Source organism: Hemiscyllium ocellatum, unplaced genomic scaffold (assembly GCF_020745735.1).
Source record: "Hemiscyllium ocellatum isolate sHemOce1 unplaced genomic scaffold, sHemOce1.pat.X.cur. R23, whole genome shotgun sequence".
Classification (NCBI taxonomy): domain Eukaryota; kingdom Metazoa; phylum Chordata; class Chondrichthyes; order Orectolobiformes; family Hemiscylliidae; genus Hemiscyllium; species Hemiscyllium ocellatum.
In genome coordinates, this window is record NW_026867618.1 from 368,025 (window position 1) to 376,652 (window position 8,628).

The 8,628-nt window shown below is 47.3% G+C and overlaps 1 long non-coding RNA gene across 1 annotated transcript; it reads left to right on the forward strand.

Annotated features, from left to right (window-relative positions):
• Positions 1-335: 335 nt before the first annotated feature.
• Positions 336-8,273, forward strand: LOC132809152 (uncharacterized). The gene is made up of 3 exons (XR_009642232.1): positions 336-470; positions 1,458-1,572; positions 7,923-8,273. It is a non-coding gene; the product is annotated as an uncharacterized LOC132809152 (long non-coding RNA).
• Positions 8,274-8,628: the final 355 nt, after the last annotated feature.

The following is an 8,628-nucleotide window of genomic DNA, read 5'->3' on the forward strand; positions in this document are numbered from 1 at the left end:
ATCAATGTGAGATTTTAAGAAATAGTTGTGATGTAAATCTGATAACGTACATATTTTCAATCGATTTGCACAAATTGAGTAAGAAACTTGTTTTCAAACTCAGAACGACTGGTAATTTACATACTTGGCCAGTATGGTTGAGTTGGACCGAACAATCTACTCTCATACTAGCCAGCTCTATATCTGTAAGTCGACAGAACTGTTGTTAATGACAAATATTTCACCCATGATTCTCTTCAGTTATGAATAATCTGTATAAACTCACCGGAAACCTCAGACGCACGCGCAGTTTGGTTCCTATGTGGCACATGCGCAGTGTCACACTGATCGGGACAGGGAGAGGGAGAGACACGGAGCTGAATTCTCCGGCAAGTAGCTGCGATCGGCTTCAGAGAGCGGCGCTCAGAGCCGGTGTGTGGGAGCGTCGCTGGGAGAAAGGAGCGGACAGAATTCACAAATCTCGGATAGAGGTAAAAAAAAACACAAAAAAGCCCCTCCAGGCCCGGGGAAGGAGGTGGCGGTCTCTGATCAGGGAAGCGGCCCAGGGTCACGGCCGCCATTTGTTTGAGGGAAGAGGGAGCGCTCTGGGCCGCCATGTTGTGAAGGTCAAGGTGCAGGAGGGCGGGGCTATCGGGGTCTGTAGAACAATCAGAGGAAAGGGAAGCCCCATTGTTACTGATGAATTCCATGAACACAGCGTCACTGGGCGGTCCCGCAGGAATCTCCTCTCTCAGTCCCTGCTGTGATGTTTCACCCCAATCACAACCAGCAGCTCTCCTCCTCTCTCAGCTCCCCTTCTGTCCTTCCTGCAGCATCTGTCCCCTGGGGCATTGAGCTGCCTGTCCTGTCCCTCCCTCAGCTGTTGTTCTGTAATCCCTGTGATATCCCAGTCCCATTTTAGATTACTTCACCAAAGACAGGGATGCACCCGGTGGATTTTTCTTAACATCAGCAATTGTTTAATACTCACTTACATGTTTTTAATTACATCATTTTTGAAGCATTTATTTCACATTCAATCATTTACAATGGTGGGATTTGGACTTGTGTCCAGAGAACACTTGCTGAGTTTCTGGATAAATAGTCACACAATAATGCCCCAAGGCCATCACTTCACCTGCTCACAGTTTGTATATCCCAGTGCAACATGAATCAAAACCCTTTCTTCCTGCACAATTGTTTGACCCGGCGCTCTGGTGTAGTGACTCAGTACCTCACCGTCTGGTATCCCTCACTGTGGGGGTCTAATTGCTGCTTCTGTCAGCCTCTCTCACTTTTGAAGCTACTCCAGATCATGAGCCAACAGAATTCTCCGCTCCAGAGAGATGAGGCAGCACAGGTCAGGAATGGAGACTGGGATTTTCCAGATCTATGTGGGGCTCAGTGCCATTCTATATGTGTCACCCTCAAAGCATTAGTCTAATTTCCCATTCTGCCCCTTTCTGTGTCTTCTACAGGTACTCATGGAGTTCCTGACTCAATAGACTTGCCAACTGGTGGCTGGGACGATGGTTGGTCAGCCGGAAAGACACAGTCAGGGAGGTCGGAGTCTTCAATCAATCCTGCTGCCAGGTAAGATCACTCCAGTGCACAGAGCAGAAAGTAGTAAGAGGGATCCAAACATCAGCTAACAAGACAGGACATAGAGAAAGTGCTGGAGGGGGAGCACAGTACAGACACAACCCAGGCTCAATCACCATACCTGCTGCAAGTTTTGTTGTAATGAGACAGCATCGGGAGTTCCCAGTTATCAGTCCAGTCCTGTGCTTTCTTAGGGAGCATCAGAACAACTGAGGGGAAAGCAGGCCTCCCATGAGAGGGTGGTAATGCAATCTGGGATCTTTCTGTTCCCTATTCCCTCTCCAACACTATCTACGGCTTGTATTGAGGACCAGTGTCTTCAATCATTCTAACTCCTATCACAGTTCCTATCTCTGTCATCTCCTCCCCTCTCACCAATTATTTCACATATTTGAAACCTCCAGTCCAGATGACCATCCATAACGCTGTAACTTGCTTTAGTCTCTACAACATGCGTTGTCTCGATAGTCTTCTCCTCCAATAACTGCAGACGTAGGGTCTGTTTCTGTGCGGCATGATTCTTCGGACGAGGTTTCCTAAATGGAATGAGTCACATTTGCCTGTGTTTGGCCCATATCCCTTCAAACCTTCCCCTCTCCATGTACCTGCCCAAGTATCTTTTCCATGTTGTAATTGTACTTGATTTTACCATTTCCTCTGGCAGTCCATTCCGTCTATGCACCATTTTCTGTGGATAATGTTGCCCCTCAGCTCCCTCTTTAAATCCTTGCTCTCTCACCCCACCTTTATGCCTCTAGCTTTGGACTCACCTACCCTTGGCTATTCACCGTACTTAGGCCCTACATTGTTTCATAAACCTTTATAAGGTCACCCCGTGGCCTCCTCTGCCCAGGAGAAATATTGACGACAGTGTTACCAATATCTCCAACTCATGTACTCAATGCTCTGACCAATGAAGACAAGTGTGCCAATTACCGCTTTCAACACCCGGTCCCCCTGTGATGCCAGTCCAAGGAACAATGTAACTGCACCCCTTGGTCTCTCCCTTTTCTACAACACTCTCCAGGGCCCAACCATTAACTGTGTTAGTCCTCCCTGGTTTGTCTGATTAAATCCAATACCTGAATTAAACTCTATCTTTCATTCCTTGGCCCACTGGCCCAGTTGATTAATATCCCCTTCGATATCTATATTCCCTGCCCACTCTTCCACTAATCTTGGTATCCACAAACATACTAACAGGGACTGCTCTCTTTTCACTCAGATTGTTTATGTAAATGGTGCACAACAGTGGTCCCATCACCAATCCTTACAGCACACTGCTGGTCAGAGGCCCCAGTTTAAACAACAACCCTCTCCCACCATCCTCTGTCTCTCACTGTCATCCCATTTTGTATCCAGTTGGCAAGCTCTCCCTGATCCTTTGTTATCTACCGTTACTAACCAATGGATCATGCTTCACCCTGAACAGGGGTTTGTGGAAGCCAGAAACAACGTCTGTTGCTCTGCCTTTGTCTATGTTTTTGGTCACATCTTGAGCAAACTCCAGTCAAGTTTGTGAGACATGTTATCCCACGCACAAAGCCATGCTGGCTGTTCGTAATAAGGCCTACCTGTCAGAACAACTGACCCACCCTGATGTCTCGCTCATCAGCCTGTAGCTCCCTGGCTTTCTCTTGCAGCCTTTCTTAATTAATGACACAACATTATAATCATAGTCAGAGAGTCATACCACACTGTTCTGTTAACACTAACCATACTCTAAAACGGATCTCATCCCACCTACCTGTTCCTGGATCATATTCCTTCATACCTTTCTTATTTCTGCCCTAATCCAAATGTCTTTTAAACATTGTAAATGTCCCCACATTCACCCCTTCCTTGGGAAGTTCATTCCACACACAACCCATCCTCTGTGTAACAATGTGCTCCTCATGTCTTTTTTTTATATGTCTCTCCTCTAAACTTAAAAATGTAATGCCTTGCCTTGAAACTCCCCTGTCCATGGGAAAGACAACTCCCATTAACTCGATCTATCCTCCTCATGATTTTATAAACATCTATGAGGTCATCTGTCAACATTCAGGTTTCAGTGAAAAATACCAACCTGTTCAGCCTTTCTTCATACTGAAGCCTTTCATACCCAGCCACATCCCAGTAAATCTCCTCCCAACCCTTTCCTGCTTAATAATATCCTTCCTATAACTGGTCGACCAGAACTGGACACAGTATTCCTGAAGAGGACTCACCAATGGCCTGTATAATCTCAATATGGCTTCCAACTCCTATATCCAAAGGACTGAGCAGTGAAGGCAAATGAGGCAAGCACCTTTTTTTAAACTATCCTGTCTCTCCATGTTACAAATTTCAAAGAATTATGTACCTGAACCCTGAGGTCCCTCTGTTCTACGACACTCCCGAAGGTCCTACCATTAATTGTATAAGCCCTGCCCGTGTTTGTTGTACCAAATGCATTCCCGCACATTTATTCAGATTGAACTCCATCTACAGCTTTTCAGCTGTTCAGGCATTTCATCAGGATGCCTTTGTAATCTCAGAAAACCACCTTCACTGTCCACAATGCCACCCTCCAGTCTATCAGCCTCTCACACATAGCTCTCTATGGTACAAATATCTCTGCTAGGGGCCCTACAATGTCTTCACCAGCTTCCCACAATGTCCTGAGCTACATTTGATCAGGTCCTGGGGATTTATCTACCTTTGTGTTTTAAACCCTCCAGCACCTCCTCTTCGATAATGTGGACTCATTTCAAGACATTGGGTCATAGAGATATACAGCATGGAAACAGGCCCTTCAGACCAACTCCTGCATGACGTTTCTAGTCACATTTGCCACAATTTTGCCAATATCCCTCTAAATCTTTGCTATTCATACACCCATCCACATACCTGCAAATAGCCTCCCCAGATCTACTTTAAAAATTCATGTCGAATACTATCTTGCTCCATTGAATAACTTGAACTTGTGGGCCAGGCCTTTCCTTTTCCATCACTATTTTCAAACGAATACAATTGTGGTGACTTTCCAAAGGGCTCCCCCACTAACACCTCAGTCCCGTTCCCGACCTTGTTTCCCAAGGGGAGGTCAGCTTTAGCCCCATTCTCCAGTTGGGCCACTTACATAATGACTGGGAGTTTCAGGAACACACTTAACAAATTCCTTTCATCCAAATGCTTAACTTAGTAGGAATCCCAGTCCAGGTTTGGAACAGTTAGGATCCCCTATCATTACAACCCTAATATTCTAAGAGATATCTGAGATCTCCTGACATATTTGCTCCTTCATCTCCCATTGCCTATCGCTGTAGTCCGACCATAGAAAACTAATGGCCAATTTTTATTTCTCAGTTCCACTAATATCGTTTAACTGGGCGATCCTGCATGAATACTCCCTCTAGGTCCTGCTGGGATGTTTCCCCCAGTCAAAACCACCAGCTCTCCGCCTGTTTTGCCTCCTGTTCTATCCTTCCTGCAGCATCTGTCTCCGGAACATCGAGCTGCTGGGCCTGTCGCTCCCTCAGCTGTGTTTCTGTAATACCTATGGTATCCCAATCCCATGTTCCCATCCATGCTCTGGGTTTATCTGCCTTATCTGTCTGGCCCTTTGCATTGAAATAACTGCAGTTTAATCCACCCGTTTTCCCTCATTGTCTGCTATGTTCGTGCCTGCCTTGTCTATTTATATTGCTGTCTACAACATCTGTACCAGCCTCAAATTTCCTTCTGGCCTTACGACTCTTTGGAGTCACACAGCCCTGCCAGACAAGTTTAAATCCTCTCGAGCAGCTCCAGCAACGTTCCCCACCAGGATATGGGTCCCCCTCCTGCTCCCAGTTCAGGTGCCTTCCCAGCCCTGTCTACCTGTGCTGACACCTTCAGACATCCAGGGACTTGCCCACCAAGGTCCCTGTATTCCTCAGTACTCCAGGAGGACCGACCATTCATGATGGATATCATTTGTTTATGAGACTTCCCACAGTGCATTGCCTCACAGTGATCAGAAGTAAACTCTGTCTGCCATTCCTCTGCTCAGTTTATCATCTGATGGACATTAGACTGCAGCCTGAGTCCATCCCCCTCACCATGGACAACACCCTCACCTTTCATGTTATCTACAAACCTACTAATGTTACCTTCTGCTTTCCCATCCGAGTGATTAATGTCCATAATGTCCAGCAATGGCTCCTGCACAGATCCCTGTGGTACACCCGCTGGGCAAAGGCTTTCAATCACAAAACCAACCCTCCACCAATTGTGGAGCCAATTTACCAACTGACCTTGGATCCCATGGGATCTTCCCTTTTGGACCAGCCTTCCGTGTGGGACCTTGTCAAAGACCTTAATGAACTCCATGTAACCCACATCATCTGTACTGCCCTCATCAATATCAGAGGACAGTTGTCTAGCAGATCCATACAGACAATCCTGACTGAAACTGCGGGGGTATCCGTTTCTGGCGAATACATTGTAGAGGTGTTCTTCTTCCTCTTTTTGCAGTTCTGGTGTACTGCAGTGTGTTGTGGCCCTTTTGAACCGTGTCTTGATGCAACTTCTTTTGTGTGTGTTGGGGTGGTTGCTTTCGTAGTTCAGGACTTGGTCTGTGTGTGTGGCTTTCCTGTATACCTTTGTGGTGAATTCTCCGTTCGGTGTTCTCTGTACCATCACGTCTAGGAATGGGAGTTGGTTGTCCTTTTCTACCTTTGTAGTGAATCGGATTCCTGTGAGTGTGGCGTTGATGATCCGGTGTGTGTTCTCTATTTCTGTGTTTTTAATTATTACAAAGGTGTCATCCACATATCTGACCCAGAGTTTGGGTTGAATTTGCGGTAAGACTGTTTGTTCTAATCTTTGCATTACCGCTTCTGCGATGAGTCCAGAGATGGGTGAGCCCATGGGTGTGCTGTTGATTTGTTCACATATTTGGTTGTTGAATGTGAAGTGTGTTGTGAGGCACAGGTCCAGTAGTTTGAGTATGCCGTCTTTGTTGATAGGTTCCCCGTCTTGTTGTCTGTTCTGTACGTCCAGCAGGTTGGCTATTGTTTCTCTGGCTAGGGTTTTGTCAAGAGAGGTGAACAGTGCTGTTACGTCGAATAGTTTCTTCCTTGTCTACGTGTGTATTTCTGATGATGTCCAAGAATTCCTGTGTTGACTGTATAGAGTGTCTGGATCTGCTGATCAGGTGTTTCAGTTTCTGTTGTAGCTCTTTAGCCAGTTTGTGTGATGGTGTCCCTGGTAGTGATACTATGGGTCTGAGTGGGATGTCTGGTTTGTGTACTTTAGGTAGTCCATAGAATCTGAAGGTGTTGTTGCTTTCAGTTTTCATTATCTGTAGGTCAAACGTGGTTATCTATCTTTTTTGTAGTTTCTCAGTGTGTTGTTTATCCTATTGGTGAGCTGTGGGGTGGGGTCAAACACCACGCAATTTCATCAACAGATGCCTCAGGGAAAGACAACAGAACGAGGACATGCCGCGGCCCAAAGGACTGGCCCATGTTACCATACGTCAAGAACATTTCTGAACTGACAGCCAGACTACTGCGACCACTCGGACTCATAACAGCACACAAACCAACAGCCACTCTCAGACAACAGCTCACCAGAACAAAGGACCCGATACCCAGCATGAGCAAAACCAACATCGTGTACAAAATCCCATGCAAGGACTGCACAAGACACTACATAGGACAAAAAGGAAAACAGCTAACGATCCGTATCCAAGAACACCATTTAGCCACGAAACGACACGACCAGCTATGCTTAGTAGCCACACACTCCTATGACAAGCAACATGAATTTGACTGGGACAACACTACTATTATAGGACAAGTCAAACAGAGAACAGCCAGGGAATTCCTCGAGGCATGGCACTCATCCACAGATTCAATCAACAGACACATCGACCTGGACCCGATATACCGGCCACTGCAGCGAACAGCTGGAACTGGCAACCGGAAGCGGCAGAGACAAACCACTATAAATGCCGGAGGAAACATCACAGAAGCGCTTCACAGGAGGCTCCCAAGCACTGAGGATGTAACCTTGACAGGGGACGAAACGTCTGCAATACAAATTCCCAGCTCGGCGAACAGAACCACAACAACGAGCACCCGAGCTACAAATCTTCTCCCAAACTTTGAAGCCCTTTAGACTCTACAAAGCTCCGTCATGAGCAAGCCCCCATCTCGCTATTTCCTTTGCCTTCTTCAGTTTCTGCAACTCGCTGTATCTTCCAGTAACGCTCTTTAGTTACTGCAGGTCTGCCTAGCTCCCCAGATAACCTGTTCCATCCCCTACAGCTCCATCAATCACTGTAACACCCTCTGCTCTGTCTAATCCTCCTATTTCCCACTGTCTTCCAGGTACAATGGTGATCCTGTAAGAGACCAGTGCGGAATGGGATGTTATAAATCTCAGCTGAGGCTTGCGGCCTACCATTACCTGGGAGTCACTAAGGGAGAGAATCTGAGAGAGAGCAGCACAAAGCGGGAGAATATAAATCAGCAGCGAGGGTCAAGGCCGACTGGGACTTGGATCTGGAGAAACAGCAGAGCAGGAGGCTCGAAATCAGCACCGAGTCACAGAGGGAGTGACCGTGGGAGGGAGCAACTTGGAGCAGGAGCTTGAGGCTGACTCACACCTGGGAGAATATAAATCAGCACTGAGGATCGAGGCCTAGCTGTACCTGGGAGTGACAGAGACGGTGACCCTGTGAGGGAGCAGACTAGAGTGAGAGCTGGACGATTACACGTCCGAGGAGACACATCACTGTGTGTGCACGAGTCCCTCCCTTGTTCTGTGTTTGTGTGTGTGTGTACGTGTGTGTGTCCCCTTCCCTCGCTGTGTGTGTGTAACTCTCCTCACTGTGTGTGTCCCTCCCTCGCTGTGTGTCCCACCCATCCCTCGCTCTGTGTGTGTGTGTGTGTGTGTGTGTGTGTGTGTGGCCCCTCCCTCGCTGTGTGTGTGTGTGTCCCTCCCTCGCTCTGTGTGTGTGTGTCCCCGCCTCGCTGTGTGTGTGCCCCACCCCCTCGTGTGTATGTGCGTGTGGCCCCTCCCTCGCTGTGTGTG